The 16,585-nt window shown below is 42.9% G+C and overlaps 1 protein-coding gene and 1 pseudogene across 1 annotated transcript in view; one reads left to right on the top strand and one right to left on the bottom strand.

Annotated features, from left to right (window-relative positions):
- LOC134929591 (collagen alpha-6(VI) chain-like) overlaps positions 1–16,585 on the bottom strand; it is a 177,810-nt gene that overhangs the window by 102,086 nt on the left and 59,139 nt on the right. The gene's annotated exons all lie outside the window — the stretch shown is intronic.
- Positions 10,551–10,669, top strand: LOC134930341 (5S ribosomal RNA; annotated as a pseudogene).

Genomic DNA, 16,585 nt, shown 5'->3' with positions numbered 1-16,585 from the left:
ACAATGAAAATTTAATGGCTTGGATTAGAATTTTGCTTATTCTCCACCAATTGCCCATTAGTACTTTTAGATGATACTAAAATAATGTTAAAGGGTGTGAAAACACCAAATTTCACATTATTTTAGTAAAAATAATATTGATAAATATGCCTGTTAATAATGTAATATTTAGTTGGCATCGCAGTAGTTTAAAACTAACAATGATACCTGTCACTGTAACTTTAATCAGAAAAATGAAAAGATGACTCTCCCGGGCTTTCTGGGAGAGCTGGTAAGTATAGAGAAACCAAAAAATGTCCCATTCCCCCCAAAAAATAAAAAATAATTATTTCACTATACCATTCTTATTTATTTACTTGAAATGTGCACTTAGCAGGCAGTACCCCAATTTTACTCTAATCAATTGGGCATACCCTGAACATAACAGGAGACCCAGAGGGGCTTTGTGCACATTAATTCCAGAAATCTGGCCCTTTACCAAATGTATTATATTACTGTACATGCTAACTATGAACAAAATGTGCAAAATGTTTATTTTTATTTTAAGCTATTGAGAATTGTTCTTTAAATATAAAAAGTGGAATTTACTTTTGTGGAGCAGCTCTCAAGAGTCCTATGTGCTAGAATTCAGAGACATACCCTGCAGATTAGAAAAACAACAGTACATATGTAACGGCCAAAAAGTATTGTGGCCCACTCTTATCTGATTAATCCAATTCATATTCACACCCTGGTCTCACCTCTGTGCATGAATTTACCAATCAGATACAAAGAATAGAATAGTAAAGGGATGACGCCTATACATGATTGGCAGATTTAGTTACAAAGGAAAGAAAGTAAACAGGCAAATTAATTGTGATAGAGGTCTTCTGAAGTGGCATCAGTTAGAGGTTAGGGGAAACAGAAGGAAGTCCTAATAATGCTATCTGGAGACAGCGTTATTATCACAGGGCTTCCTCCGGTGGTTTTTTACAATTAGATTTCAGTAAATTTGAGCAGATCACATTTCCCAATACAAGTATGGAAATGTGATCTGCTTACTAAAACATGTCAATTAGCACTTTTAGATGATACTAAAATAATGTTTTTCACATTATTTTACTAAAAATAATATTGATAAATATGCCTGGATTTATTTAGTTGTACATGTGAGGGTGAAATGAGAGTGCAAGAGATGGATCATATGAATGAGGAGATTTACTGAGAGGGATAGATAGAGACCACCACGTATATGAGCGCTGACGATTCCTTACTAGGCATCTCAAAAGGCTGACCCAGTTACTTAGCAGGCACATTTGTGAGCCTGGTAGACAACTAGATGATCTGGGTCTGGGGCCCCCAAGCCTCTGAGACCTATAGCAATGGATCTCCTTACACCCATACGCTCATAGAACAAAGCATTTTGTACAGAATAGAAGAGATTATGGCCCTCCTTCCGAGTTGATCGCACCAAGCAACTTTTGCTGCTGGTGCGATCAACTAATCTCCGCCTATGGGGGAGTGTATTTTAGCATAGCAGGGTTGCGAACGCTTGTGCAGCCCTGCTATGCTAAAAAAGTTTCACACAAAACAAGACCAGGGTATGAGTTACTTACCCTGTGCAACGGCTCCAGCGATGAAGGTCCCGGTCCTGACGTCAGACATCCGCCCTCCGTTCGCCTGGAATTGCCTGCGTTTTTCTTACAGCGAAGAACCGCTGCGTGCGAACGGGTCAGAATGACCCCCAATGTAGGATGGCCTGCATTTGGTTTTGCTACTGTGTTTTAATTCTCCTTTGATTTGTCTCTTGATAGCCATGAAATAAGGCCAATGAAACTTAAGTAAAGAATTTAGATCATAAAGATGATACCCGTTACTATAACTTTAATCAGAAAAATGAAACGGTGATTATACAAATATCTATTCATAACAATGCATATTTTTACGGTACTAGGCTTAATATACCCTAATATACTCTTTCATTTAGATTAAGGGGGAATCTTAATGAAGTATAGTCTATAAAATGGTAATTAGCAGCTGATTGGTTGCTGTGGGCAATTTCTCCACCTGTTCTCTTTTCAAGATTTGATACCTTCTCCGTAAGTTCTTCTACCTACATACTTACTAAGATATATGTTGTAACGTAAATCACCCAAGCCAGAAATGCACTTAAAATGTTAAAATCATCTCCCATTACTGTAATTGGACTCTATCCTCATAAACATTGGGAATACTTATCATTAGAGATGTGCAGCGGGCATTTTTCGGGTTTGGTGTTTTGGATTCGGATGCGTTTTGGCAAAACCTCCCCTAAGAATTTGTTGGATTCGGGTGTGTTTTGAATACGGGTGTTTTTTTCAAAAAACCCTCAAAAACAGCTTAAACCATAGAATTTTGGGGTAATTTTGATCCTATAGTATTATTAACCTCAATAACCACAATTTACACTCATTTCCAGTCTATTCTGAATACCTCGCAATATTATTTTTAGTCCTAAAATTTGCACCAAGGTCGCTGGATGACTAAGCCAAGTGACCCAAGTGGGCGGCACAAACACCTGGCCCATCTAGGAGTGGCACTGCAGTGTCAGACAGGATGGCACTTAAAAAATGAGTCCCCAAACAGCACATGATGCAAAGATAAATTTTTTAAAAAAGAGGTGCAAGATGGAATTGTCCTTGGGCCCTCCAAACCACCCTTATGTTGTATAAAAAGGACATGCACACTTTAACAAACCCATCATTTCAGCGACAGGGTCTGCCACACGACTGTGGCTGAAATGACTGGTTGGTTTGGGCCCCCACCAAAAAAGATGCAATCAATCTCTCCTTGCACAAGGAGGCTCTACAGAGGCAAGATGTCCACCTCCTCCTCATCGTCCGATTCCTCACCCCTTTCACTGTGTACATCCCCCTCCTCACAGAGCATTAATTCATCCCCACTGGAATCCACCATCACAGGTCCCTGTGTACTTTCTGGAGGCAATTGCTGGCAAATGTCTCCACGGAGGAATTGATTATAATTCATTTTCATTTTAATGAACATCATCTTCTCCACATTTTCTGGAAGTAACCTCCTACGCTGATCGCTGACAAGGTTACCGGCTGCACTAAACACTCTTTCGGAGTACACACTGGAGGGGGGGCAACTTAAGTAAAATAAAGCCAGTTTGTGCAAGGGCCTCCAAATTGCCTCTTTTTCCTGCCAGTATACGTACGGACTGTCAGACATGCCTACAGTGATGCTGTCACTCATATAATCCTCCACCATTCTTTCAATGGTGACAGAATCATATGCAGTGACAGTAGACAACATGTCAGTAATCGTTGGCAGGTCCTTCAGTCTGGACCAGATGTCAGCTATCGCTCCTGACTGCCCTGCATCACCGCCAGCGGGTGGTTTTGGAAATTTTATCATTCTCCTGGCAGCTCCAGTGGCGTGAAAAAATGAAGGAGGAGCTGTTGGCGGGTCACGTTCCGCTTGACTTGACAATTGTCTCACTAGCAGGTCTTTGAACATCTGCAGACTTGTGTCTGCCGGAAAGAGAGATACAACGTAGGCTTTAAACCTAGGATTGAGCACGGTGGCCAAAATGTAGTTCTCGGATTTCAACAGATTGACCACCTGTGAATCCTGGTTAAGCGAATTAAGGGCTCCATCCACAAGTCCCACATGCCTAGTGGAATCGCTCCATTTTAGCTCCTCCTTCAATCTCTCCAGCTGCTTCTGCAAAAGCCTGATGAGGGGAATGACCTGACTCAGACTGGCAGTGTATGAACTGACTTCACGTGTGGCAAGTTCAAAGAGTTGCAGAACCTTGCACAACGTTGAAATCGTTATCCACTGCGCTTGAGTCAGGTGCATTCCCCCTCCTTTGCCTATATATCGTAGGCAGATGTATAAGCTTGAATGGCCTTTTGCTGCTCCTCCATCTTCTGAAGCATATAGAGGGTTGAATTCCACCTCGTTACCACCTCTTGCTTCAGCTGATGGCAGGGCATGTTCAGGAGTGTTTGCTGGTGCTCCAGTCTTCGGCACGCGGTAGCTGAATGCCAAAAGTGGCCCGCAATTCTTCGGGCCACCGACAGCATCTCTTGCACGCCCCTGTCATTTTTTAAAAAATTCTGCACCACCAAATTCATTGTATGTGCAAAACATGGGACGTGCTGGAATTTGTCCACATATAATGCACGCACAATATTGGTGGCGTTGTCCAATGTCACAAATCCCCAGGAGAGTCCAATTGGGGTAAGCCAATCTGCGATGATGTTCCTCAGTTTCCGTAAGAGGTTGTCAGCTGTGTGCCTCTTATGGAAAGCGGTGATACAAAGCCTAGCCTGCCTAGGAACGAGTTGGCGTTTGCGAGATGCTGCTACTGGTGCCGCCGCTGCTGTTCTTGGTGCGGGAGGCAATAAATCTACCCAGTGGGCTGTCACAGTCATATAGTCCTTAGTCTGCCCAGCTCCACTTGTCCACATGTCCGTGGTTAAGTGGACATTGGGTACAACTGCATTTTTTAGGACACTGGTGACTCTTTTTCTGAGGTCTGTGTACATTCTCGGTATCGCCTGCCTAGAGAAGTGGAACCTAGATGGTATTTGGTACCGGGGACACACTACCTCAAGCAATTCTCTAAGTCCCTGTGAACTAACGGCGGATACGGACGCACGTCTTAACACCAACATAGTTGTCAAGGCCTGAGTTATCCGCTTTGCAACAGGATGACTGCTGTGATAAGTCACCTTCCTTGCAAAGGACTGTTGGACAGTCAATTGCTTACTGGAAGTAGTACAAGTGGTCTTCCGACTTCCCCTCTGGGATGACGATCGACTCCCAGCAGCAACAACAGCAGCGCCAGCAGCAGTAGGCGTTACACTCAAGGATCCATCGGAGGAATCCCAGTTAGGAGAGGACTCATCAGACTTGCCAGTGACATGGCCTGCAGGATTATTGGCGTTCCTGTCTAAGGAGGAAATTGACATTGAGGGAGTTGGTGGGGTGGTTTACAGGAGCTTGGGTACAAGAGGAAGAAGGGATTTAGTTGTCAGTGGACTGCTTCCGCTGTCACCCAAAGTTTTTAAACTTGTCAATGACTCCTGATGAATGCGCTCCAGGTGACGTATAAGGGAGGATGTTCCTAGGTGGTTAACGTCCTTACCCTTACTTATTACAGCTTGACAAAGGCAACACACGGCTTGACACCAGTTGTCCGCATTTCTGTTGAAATATTTCCACACCGAACAGGTGATTTTTTTTTGTATTTTGACCAGGCATGTCAATGGCCTAATTCATCCCACGGACAACAGGTGTCTCCCCGGGTGCCTGACTTAAACAAACCACCTCTCCATCAGAATCCTCCTTGTCAATTTCCTCCTCAGCGCCAGCAACACCCATATCCTCATCCTGGTGTACTTCAACAGTGACATCTTCAATTTGACTATCAGGAACTGGACTGTGGTTGCTCCTTCCAGCACTTGCAGGGGCGTGCAAGTGGTGGAAGGAGCCACCTCTTTCCATCCAGTGTTGGGAAGGTCAGGCATCGCAACTGACAATTGGACTCTCCTTGGGGATTTGTGATTTAGAAGAACGCACAGTCCTTTGCTGTGCTTTTGCCAGCTTAACTCTTTTCATTTTTCTAGCGGGAGGATGAGTGCTTCCATCCTCATGTGAAGCTGAACCACTAGCCATGAACATAGGCCAGGGCCTCAGCCGTTCCTTGTCACTCCATGTTGTAAATGGTATATTGGCAAGTTTACGCTTCTCCTCAGACGCTTTTAATTTAGACTTTTGGGTCATTTTACTGAACTTTTGTTTTTTGGATTTTACATGCTCTCTACTATGACATTGGGCATCGGCCTTGGCAGACGACGTTGATGGCATTTCATCGTCTCGGCCATGACTAGTGGCAGCAGCTTCAGCACTAGGTGGAAGTGGATCTTGATCTTTCCCTATTTTACCCTCCACAATTTTGTTCTCCATTTTTTAATGTGTGGAATTATATGGCAGTAATGTATCTGGAATTAGACGGCAGTAATGTCTGGAATTAGATACCACTGTGACTGGAATGATGATGACCTATGCACAGTGACAGGACACTACCACAGCACCCTACAGCAGCAAGATGCAGCACAAGACACTGGACTTTTAGTCACCACAATGCAGCACTGATACTGAGCACAGATATTGAGCACTGTTCAGGATACTAGAACTGACACAGAGCAGCGAGAACAGCACTGGACTACTGTACTGTACTACTATATACTGGTCACCACAATGCAGCACTGATACTGAGCACAGATATTGAGCACTGTTCAGGATACTAGAACTGACATGAAGCAGCGAGAACAGCACTGGACTACTGTACTGTACTACTATATACTGGTCACCACAATGCAGAACTGATACTGAGCACAGATACTGAGCATTGTTCAGGATACTAGAACTGACACAGAGCAGCAAGAACAGCAATGGACCACTGTACTGTACTACTATATACTGGTCATCACAATGCAGCACTGATACTGAGCACAGATATTGAGCACTGTTCAGGATACTAGAACTGACACTGGGCAGCGAGAAAAGCACTGGACTACTGTACTGTACTACTATATACTGGTCAGCACAATGCAGCACTGATACTGAGCACAGATATTGAGCACTGTTCAGAATACTAGAACTGACACTGGGCAGAGAGAACAGCACTGGACTACTGTACTGTACTACTATATACTGGTCACCACAATGCAGCACTGATACTGAGCACAGATATTGAGCACTGTTCAGGATACTAGAACTGACACGGAGCAGCGAGAACAGCACTAAACTACTGTACTGGTCACCACAATGCAGCACAGATACTGAGCACAGATATTGAGCTGATATTTAGCTGATATTGGGCTATTTAGGCAGAGAACGTAGCCACGTTCTCTCCGCTCAATCTACAATGCACGAGTGAAAATGGCGGCGACGCGCGGCTCTTTATATGGAATCCAAATCTCGCGAGAATCCGACAGCGGGATGATGACATTTTGCCTCGTTCTGGTTTTGCCAGTAACGCGTGAAGAACCAAGGTTGCCTCGGACCCATGTAAACCATGTGAAATTCGGGGGGGGGGGGGGGGGGGGTTCGGATCTCGACGAACCGAACCCGCTCATCTCTACCAAGATTAACTTTCAGCCTCCAGAGCTGTTAAACTGCTGCAGGTGTACTTGTTCTCTCTGTCTCTGGAAGAAATGATCTGCTTCTAACCCAGGGCAAGATTTAATTTAACACGATAGCCTCTGGAACGCTATAAATGTTATCTCACAGTGCAGTAGCTGACTTTTTCCCACAGCCTATGGAGAAATCAATTACAGTAATAAGCTAATAAATTCACAAATCATAGTTCAGCAGCATATAGGTTAAATAAACAGTAATTGCCAATTTGGCTACTTCTAAAACACGTAACACTTGGATACTGATAAAATCAATTCACCAAATGTTGGTGTAGCAGTATTTGAATGTGAACAACCTAACAAAATGCACAAGTTAGAGTTTTGGCCCCTAAAAATTTAACTTTAATTATTTATTTATAAGAAGGAAAAACTAAGCAAGGCCAGAAAATGACCACAGGTTTGAAAATGCAGGAACATAAAGTTAGTTTTGGATATGATAAAATGTGAACAAAAATATATAGTAATAAAATGTATTACGTGCTACAATTGTATTTGGCACATGGAATCATAGTATATTTATGCAGCATTGCTACATGACTTATTTATATATTCTTTTTCATAGCAAATATGCAGAACCAAAATTTTGATAGGTTCTCATAGTTTAGTCCAAAATCAACAGGAATTGTGCTAATTTCTTTGCATTTTTCATGTGGTACAGTTACAAGAATTTTCAGAATTATTAGTATTTTTTTTTGCAATATAATATAGTGTGCAATAAAACAAAACAATAACATTTCCTGGAACAATTTGATAAAGTTTCTAAAAATAAATAAAACAGCTGCAAAGTCAAACCTACACAAATACAGAGTAATAAGGGTAATGATAAGAAGAGACAGAAAGAAGAAACATGGGGTCACACTGAGTAAAATAAGATAAAAATGCAGCATCAGATAAAATATTGCCACAATTATACCACAATTGTAGGAGAGAAGAGAGGGAGAGCATATACAGTAAAAGGATCTCCAATGAAATGAAGGACCATTAGTAAATACCTCAGTGCTGATCCACAATGTCATTTGGAAATAATGTTTAAGATATTCCATAGTTCGAGAAATGAGGGTGTGTGCATAAGGAAGCCTAATGTCCATAAAATTCTCAGATCTACACTTTGTATTCACTGACATTTCCATGCAGTCCATAGTGAACAAGAAGAAGAGTTGAGGAAACGTTAAGTTAATACTGGGAATCTCAGAGATCCACAATGACAAAATGGTCTTTCTACAGTCTCCACCTTAGATAGTAACACTTTTGCACCTCAGAAAAGTCCTCATCCTCCTACTGGAGAGCAAATATTCCAAAATACTCATTCAACAAAATTAAGTCCAAAAGGTTTGTACAAGACCATAAGCAGTGTAGTAAATAGGCCTCACATTGATGGCCCTAAAAACAATTTGAATGAGAAGAATCCTCAATAAGATATTTCAGTTTAATGGTGTAATGAGCTCTGTGCAGTGTTGGACTGGCCCACAGGGGTACAGGGGAAACCCCCAGTGGGCTCCACTGCCAGGGGCCTCCACCTCCTCCTCTAGAGATCAGGTTTCAGACTGTGCACTTGAATTGTACATTATATATATGTTTTCTACAGAGCAGTTTACCAAGGCGCCAAGGACATGCACTCTCTAATTGTTAGGCAAACCAATGTGGTGGCTGGCCACAACCCCTCTGGAGACTGGCCACACCCTTAAACATGGGGCCCTACCACTGCCCTCTCCCCTCCCCCCGGTGGGCCTTTCATGCCCCAGTCCGCCACTAGCACTGTGGGGAACTTTATACTTTATCTTAGCATAGGAAGTGGATAACAAGTATTTATTGAACCATCATACATGCCTTCAGAAAAGGCATGTATGATGTTGCATATACAACAGAATTCAGAGTGCCCATTATACAGTCATTGAGAATACTGTATGTAGTAGGTAGAAAATGCGTTCAGAATAATTTCTTGACATGTTATCAAATTGTGCTTTACATTTCTGAAGTTGGAATGGCAGGGCAATCCTTATAACTGGGACTATCTTGCCAAACTGGGGCAGTTGTAATATACAGTATATGTAAGAATAAATATAACAAATTAATGTGTGAATTTTTTTTTGCTGAAGAAGATGACGTGACAAATGTGAACTGCGTGATAGAAGTGAAGGCCTGGACACTCCTCTACACAGAGGTAATCTAGTCCATTTTACTGCAACTGTGAATTGTGAGGGACTCCAGAATCACCCTGGGGTTACAGTATAAAAAGGGAACTGATTCTTAGGCACAGGTTGGCTATATGTTCCTGATATCCATGTCTTTATGTTAGGACCAATAGCCCAGTAGTGGTAAATGCGATAGTGAATGCTAACAAGGCCTCCTGTTAACTGCCCTACTTTATCCAAGGACAGGATAATAGGGTGTATACTATACCTGACTCGTGCATATTGACTGTTAATGGTGCATCGATTTATGTACTGCACACATGATCCAGACTCCGTGAGAGACGGCTCACACACGAGCTAGCCATGATACTTATATCAGTGCATAAAAGAATATTGACCAGGCTGCTTTTCATCTGGACTTATATGATTCAGAACCATAAAAATATACTATTGGAATATGCTGCGCTATATAAGAAACTGTTAATAAATAAATTAAAATTTTGCACCTCTATTATTGCCCTATCTGTTGTCTCCCCTCATTCATTCATTATTACGAGAGATAACCTGGAGAGTGACCATTATTAAAATCCTTTTTAATTCATGGTGCCAATATTATATTTAACTGCTGGCCCACTTGTCTGATTATCCTTGGGGGAATATATGCACTGCAGGATTCTGGAACCCAGACATTGAATCTGATATAGTGTTTATAACCTTGTTACATTTATCATCATCTCACAGTCAATAGCTACTTGTTGTTGCCTTGTTAAGCTACATTGTTGCCTTGGTAAGTTACACTATATTCCGCCTTCTTTTGTCTATTCTTATTACACAGGTCCTATAGAACTGCTACCAGCAATTTGTTGCATTCATTGTTCCATTGGATCACACCTCTTTCCTGTGTATTACATAACTGGATGAATATACGTCATATCCCAGTAACTGCTTTGTTTTTGAAGAATAGAATTTAATTGCCTTGGACCAATTTTGCATAGGACTAATTAGCAGTACTGATATCTCCTTTTCTTGCTATATTTCTGGACTCTCACCAGCGATTCATTGGTATATGGTAGAGACCTGGGATTACACCACATACTTACTTTTTCCTAACGCTGGCAGCAGATCCACCTATATATTTTCAACCCTTTCTAACTCTAAATTACTTCATATCTTTACATTATGTGAACTCTCATCAGTGATCCCACAGTAGAAAGGGTAATTACACCTCTACTATCATACCACTCTGTAAATGCCCGACTCAGTCCAATCTTGGAAGCTAAGCAGTGTTGGACTTGGTCAGTATTTGGATGGGAGATCTCATATGAAGACCTAGTTTAGTAGAGTTTGGAGTGATTGCCATACTCTGTGCCTAACGCTAAGAGCAAATTCACTACTTTTTCTGTACAAATATGTACGTTCATTTCTCTCAGTTCTCTCTATAGCAAGTTCTTCATTTCTATGTCACTTATTCATGCAATTAAGGTGTGAATTTATTTGCAGGTAAATTCCTGTTATATGAATGCTTATATAATTTGGGCCCTCATTCCGAGTTGTTCGCTCGCAAGGCGATTTTAGCAGAGTTGCTCACGCTAAGCCGCCGCCTACTGGGAGTGAATCTTAGCATCTTAAAATTGCGAACGATGTATTCGCAATATTGCGATTACACACCTCGTAGCAGTTTCTGAGTAGCTTCAGACTTACTCGGCATCTGCGATCAGTTCAGTGCTTGTCGTTCCTGGTTTGACGTCACAAACACACCCAGCGTTCGCCCAGACACTCCTCCGTTTCTCCGGCCACTCCTGCGTTTTTTCCGGAAACGGTAGCGTTTTTTCCAAAACGCCCATAAAACGGCCTGTTTCCGCCCAGAAACACCCATTTCCTGTCAATCACACTACGATCGCCTGAGCGAAGAAAAAGCCGTGAGTAAAAATCCTAACTTCATAGCAAATTTACTTGGCGCAGTCGCAGTGCGGACATTGCGCATGCGCACTAAGCGGAAAATCGCTGCGATGCGAAGATTTTTACCGAGCGAACAACTCGGAATGAGGGCCTTGATGAATAACACTTAAATATTAACTTTTGAGCATAACCGTGAGTCCATACAATATCAACCCAGTTTGGGTCCTGACTACTACTGACTACTATTACCGCACATCTGGTCCTCCCAATATGGAATTATCTTATGCATCATTTATAATTGAGAAACCATTGATGTTAAGTTTTTATCTTTTATGTATGTTGTTTATATGTTTGTTTAGGATACACCCATTGTCTGATTCTTAATAAAAAATGTATAAAATACAATATGTTTTAACTTTCTAATATTCTAATATTCTAGTCTTCTTCTGATTAATTTCAAGAGTGCTCTCCTTTGTTTTGTCCAGTAAAACACTGACTCAGGGTGCACCACCAATATAAACATTAAGGCTGGGGCCACACATAGCCGCCAAGCGGGTCCTGCTGAATGGGACTCGCTTGGCCGGGAGGGGGTTCTGTGTTCACACGGATCCTGTTATGTGGAATGCCGCAGAACAGGATCCGGCCAGTGACACACAGGATTTCAGCCGCACTGTGCGAACACATACATTGAAACTGCCGAGACTGCTGCACATGTGTGGGCGCTAAACGGGACCTGCTTGGTAGCTATGTGTGGTTGTAGCTTAACTGGAATTTTCCCCCTATATTTGTTTAATCTTGGTTTATTTATGCTAATGAGCTTAGCATAAAGGATCAGTGCGGTATCCCCCATATTTTCAACGTGATAGAAGTGAAGGCCTGGACACTCCTCTACACAGAGGTAATCTAGTCCATTTTACTGCCACTGGCTGGTATGACATTATATAAATAGACTCAGTGTTTGAGAGAAATGATGGGGATGATCCCATCAGCTATCCCACAGCATACAGATGGAATTTCAGGTGAATATAAATACATTTAAAGACTCCTCTCTAAAATGAGCAGGTTTGGCTCCTGATAATGCACTATAGGTCTCACATGTATGTTGTATATTAATTGCACATTTTAAACATTATTACTGACACGGGAACACATAGCTAAAGCCTAAACTTATACATAAGGTGTAAAACATTGTGGATTAACATCATATTGGGATATATTAAACCCATCTCTCCAGCACATTTATCCATGCATTATTAATAGCAGCAACTGGGGTCAGAGATTTTTAAGTTCTGTAAAGTAGACAGCCTTTAACATAGGGCAGTGAAATTGTTTACCCAGGTTCATCCCCATCATTTCTCTCAAACACTGAGTCTATTTATATAATGTCATACCAGCATTCTCTGCACTATGTGACATTTTAGGATCTCAGGCACAAGTTACATATTCAGCAACATTGTTTCACTCCCCCATTTGTAACATTACAATCAAGTTATCATTATTACAGCCTTAAGGGCAGGAGTGGAGAGAAACTTGGTTACAATTTGATGTAACAGTTTGTAACTTCAAAGCAAGACAGCATATTTCCCTCTATTGCAGCATAACAGGCTCCAATGAATATGAAAACTGTAGATCTCATAAAAAGATAGCACTGATACAGTGCTGCACAAATATATGTATGTGAATGCACAATTGAAATAAACACAGGAAAATATATGAAGGGACAAACACATTAGCTTTGTTTTTAAATCTTTATTCACATATATTCCATTTCTGTCACTTTCTATTCTCTGTTTCTTACTCTATGAATTTTAATATTTCGCTCTAATTTGAATAAAGGACAATTGAGTCCCATATAAATGAATAATAAAATAAACCTCTATATCATTTTAGGTTATTGAGCATTTAAGCCTTTATTTGATATTGCTGCTGTGGATATATATGTTCTATAACAACAATCATATTGATGAGTTAGTAGTTGGATGAGTGCACCTTAAATTTATCTGGTTTCTTTTCCTTTTCCCCTTTCTATGGGGATTTGACTCCATATCCTTGTTTAAACCAGTAGGTAGCACCTTTGTGAGCCTCCTAATTTTGTCTCATATATATACTGATCCATGCGAATCCCTAAAATAGGGTGTAATTAGATATGACAATAGGCACTCCAACTCTGTGATCGACATCATAATTTACTAATCTCGGTGCGGGTTACCCTCCAGATCTGGTGGAAGCTTATTGCTTGACCAGTATTGGAACTTTTTGAGGTTGAGACATATACACAATCCACTAGGAACATCCGTTACATGATCTCGGCAATGAAAAATGTGTTACGCATTTCTGACATGAACCCAAGTACCACATAAAAGGGGTTTTATTTTTGGGGAGAAAAAGCAGCCAGTGTTTTGTTCCCCCATCAGATGAATGAATGAAGTGTGTAAAGAAGCGTGGGTTCCCCCAATAAGAAACTGGTAATTTCTAAAAAGTTACTGATGGCGTACCCTTTCCCGCCAGAGGATAGGTCACGTTGGGAGATATCCCTTAGGGTGGATAAGGCGCTCACACGTTTGTCAAAAAAGGTGGCACTGCCGTCTTAGGATACGGCCACCTTGAAGGAGCCTGCTGATAAAAAGCAGGAGGCTATCCTGAAGTCTGTATATACACTCTCAGGTTATATACTGAGACCTGCAATTGCCTCAGCATAAATAGTGCTGCTGCAGCGTGGTCTGATACCCTGTCAGATAATATTAATACTCTAAGACAGGGATAATATTTTGCTAACATAGAGCATATTAAAGACGCCGTCTTATATATAAAGGATGCACAGAGGGATATTTGCCGGCTGGCATCCAGAATTAATGCAATGTCCATTCTGCCAGGAGGGTATTAGAAACCCAGCAGTGGGCAGGTGATGCTGCCTGTAAAAGGCACATGGAGATTCTGCCTTATAAGGGTGAGAAATTGTTTGGGGATAATCTCTGAGACCTCGTATCCACAGCAACAGCTGTGAAGAAAAATGTTTACCTCAGGTTTCCTCACAGCCTAAGAAAGCACCGTGTTTTCAGGTACAGTCCTTTCGGCTTCAGAAAAGCAAGCGGGTCAAAGGCGCTTCCTTTCTGCACAGAGACAAGGGAAGAAGGAAAAAGCTGCACCAGCAGCCAGTTCCCAGGATCAAAAATCTTCCCCCGCTTCCTCTGAGTCCACCGCATGACGCTGGGGCTCCACAGGTGGAGACAGGTGCGGTAGGGGCGCGTCTCGGGAACTTCAGGGACCAGTGGGCTTGCCCACAGGTGGATCCCTAGGTTCTGCAAATAGTATCACAGGGATACAGGCTGGAGTTCGAGGCGACTCCCCCTCGCCGTTACCTCACATCAGCCTTGCCTGCTGCCCTCGGAGAAAGGTAGTACTGGCGGCAATTCACAAGCTGTACTTCCAGCAGGTGAAATCAAGGTACCCCTCCTTCAACAAGGCCGGGGTTACTATTCCAAAATGTTGTGGTACCGAAACCAGACGGTTCGGTGAGACCCATTCTAAAATTGAAAGCCTTGAACACTTATATACGAAGGTTCAGGTTCAAAATGGAATCGCTCAGGGCGATTATTGCAAGCCTGGAGAATTTCATGGTATCACTGGACATCAAGGATGCTTACCTTCATGTCCCTATTTACCCTCTTCACCAGGAGTACCTCAAAATTGTGGTACAGGATTGTCATTACCAATTCCAGACATTGCCGTTGGTCTGTCCCCGGCACCGAGGTATTTACCAAGGTAATGGCCGAAATAATTATCCCGTACTTGGACGATCTCCTTATAAAGGCGAGGTCCAGGGAGCAGTTGTTCGTCGGAGTAGCACTATCTCGGGAAGTGCTACAACAGCACGGCTGGATTCTGAATATTCCAAAGTCGCAGCTGGTTCCTATGACGCGTCTACTGTTCCTGGGTATGGTTCTGGACACAGAACAGGATAAAAAGGGTTTCTCCCGGAGGAGAAGTCCAAGGAGTTGTCGTCTCTAGACAGAGACCTCCTAATACGTATACAGGTGTCGGTGCATCAATGCACGCGAGCCCTGGGAAAGATGGTAGCTTCTTACGAAGAAACTCCATTCGCCAGGTCCCATGCAAGGATTTTCCAGTGGGATCTGTTGAACAAGTGGTCCGGGTCACATGTTCAGATGCATCGGCGGATAACCCTGTCTCCAAGGGCCAGGGTGTCGCTGTTGTGGTGGCTGCAGAGTGTTCATCTTCTAGATGGCCGCAGATTCGGCATACAGGACTGGGTCCTGGTGACCACGGATGCCAGCCTTCGAGGCTGGGGGGCAGTCACACAGGGAAGAAACTTCCAAGGCTATGGAAAAGTCAGGAGACTTCCCTACACATGAATATTCTGGAACTAAGGGCCATTTACAATGCCCTAAGTCAGGCTAGAACCTGATTCAACACCGGCCGGTGCTGATCCAGTCAGACAACATCACGGCGGTCGCTCATGTAAACCGACAGGGCGGCACAAGAAGCAGGATGGCGATGGCAGAAGCCACAAGGATTCTCCGATGGGCGGAAAATCATGTGTTAGCACTGTCAGCAGTGTTCATTCCCGGAGTGGACAACTGAGAAGCAGACTAACTCAGAAGACACGACCTCCACCCGGGAGAGTGGGGACTTCATCCAGAAGTCTTCCAAATGATTGTACACCGTTGGGAAAGGCCACAGGTGGACATGATGGCGTCCCGCCTCAACTAAAAGTTACAAAGATATTGCGCCAGGTCAAGGACCCTCAGGCGATAGCTGTGGACGCTCTGGTAACACCGTGGGTGTACCAGTCGGTGTATGTGTTCCCTTCTCTGCCTCTCTTACCCAGGGTAATGAGAATAATAAGAAGGAGAGGAGTAAGAACTATACTCATTGTTCCGGGTTGGCCAAGAAGAGCTTGGTAACCAGAACTCCAAGAAATGATCTCAGAGGACCCATGGCCTCTGCCGCTCAGACAGGACCTGCTGCAGCAGGGGGCCTGTCTGTTCCAAGACGTACCGCGGCTGCGTTTGACGGCATGGCGGTTGAACGCCGGATCCTGAAGGAAAAGGGAATTCCGGAGGAAGTTATCCCTACGCTATTTAAAGCTAGGAAAGAAGTGAACGCAAACCATTATCACCGCATATGGCGGAAATATGTTGCGTACTGTGAGGCCAGGAAGGCCCCAAAGGAGAAATTTCAGCTAGGTCGATTTCTGCACTTCCTACAGTCAGAGGTGACTATGGGCCTAAAATTGGGTTCCATTAAGGTCCAGATTTCGGCTCTATCGATTTTCTTCCAAAATTGAACTGGCTTCACTGCCTGAAGTTCAGACTTTTGTTAAGGGAGTGCTGCATAGTC

The sequence above is a fragment of the Pseudophryne corroboree genome, chromosome 5, assembly GCF_028390025.1.
Source record: "Pseudophryne corroboree isolate aPseCor3 chromosome 5, aPseCor3.hap2, whole genome shotgun sequence".
Classification (NCBI taxonomy): Eukaryota; Metazoa; Chordata; class Amphibia; order Anura; family Myobatrachidae; genus Pseudophryne; species Pseudophryne corroboree.
This window is presented reverse-complemented; position numbering and strand designations above follow the sequence as displayed.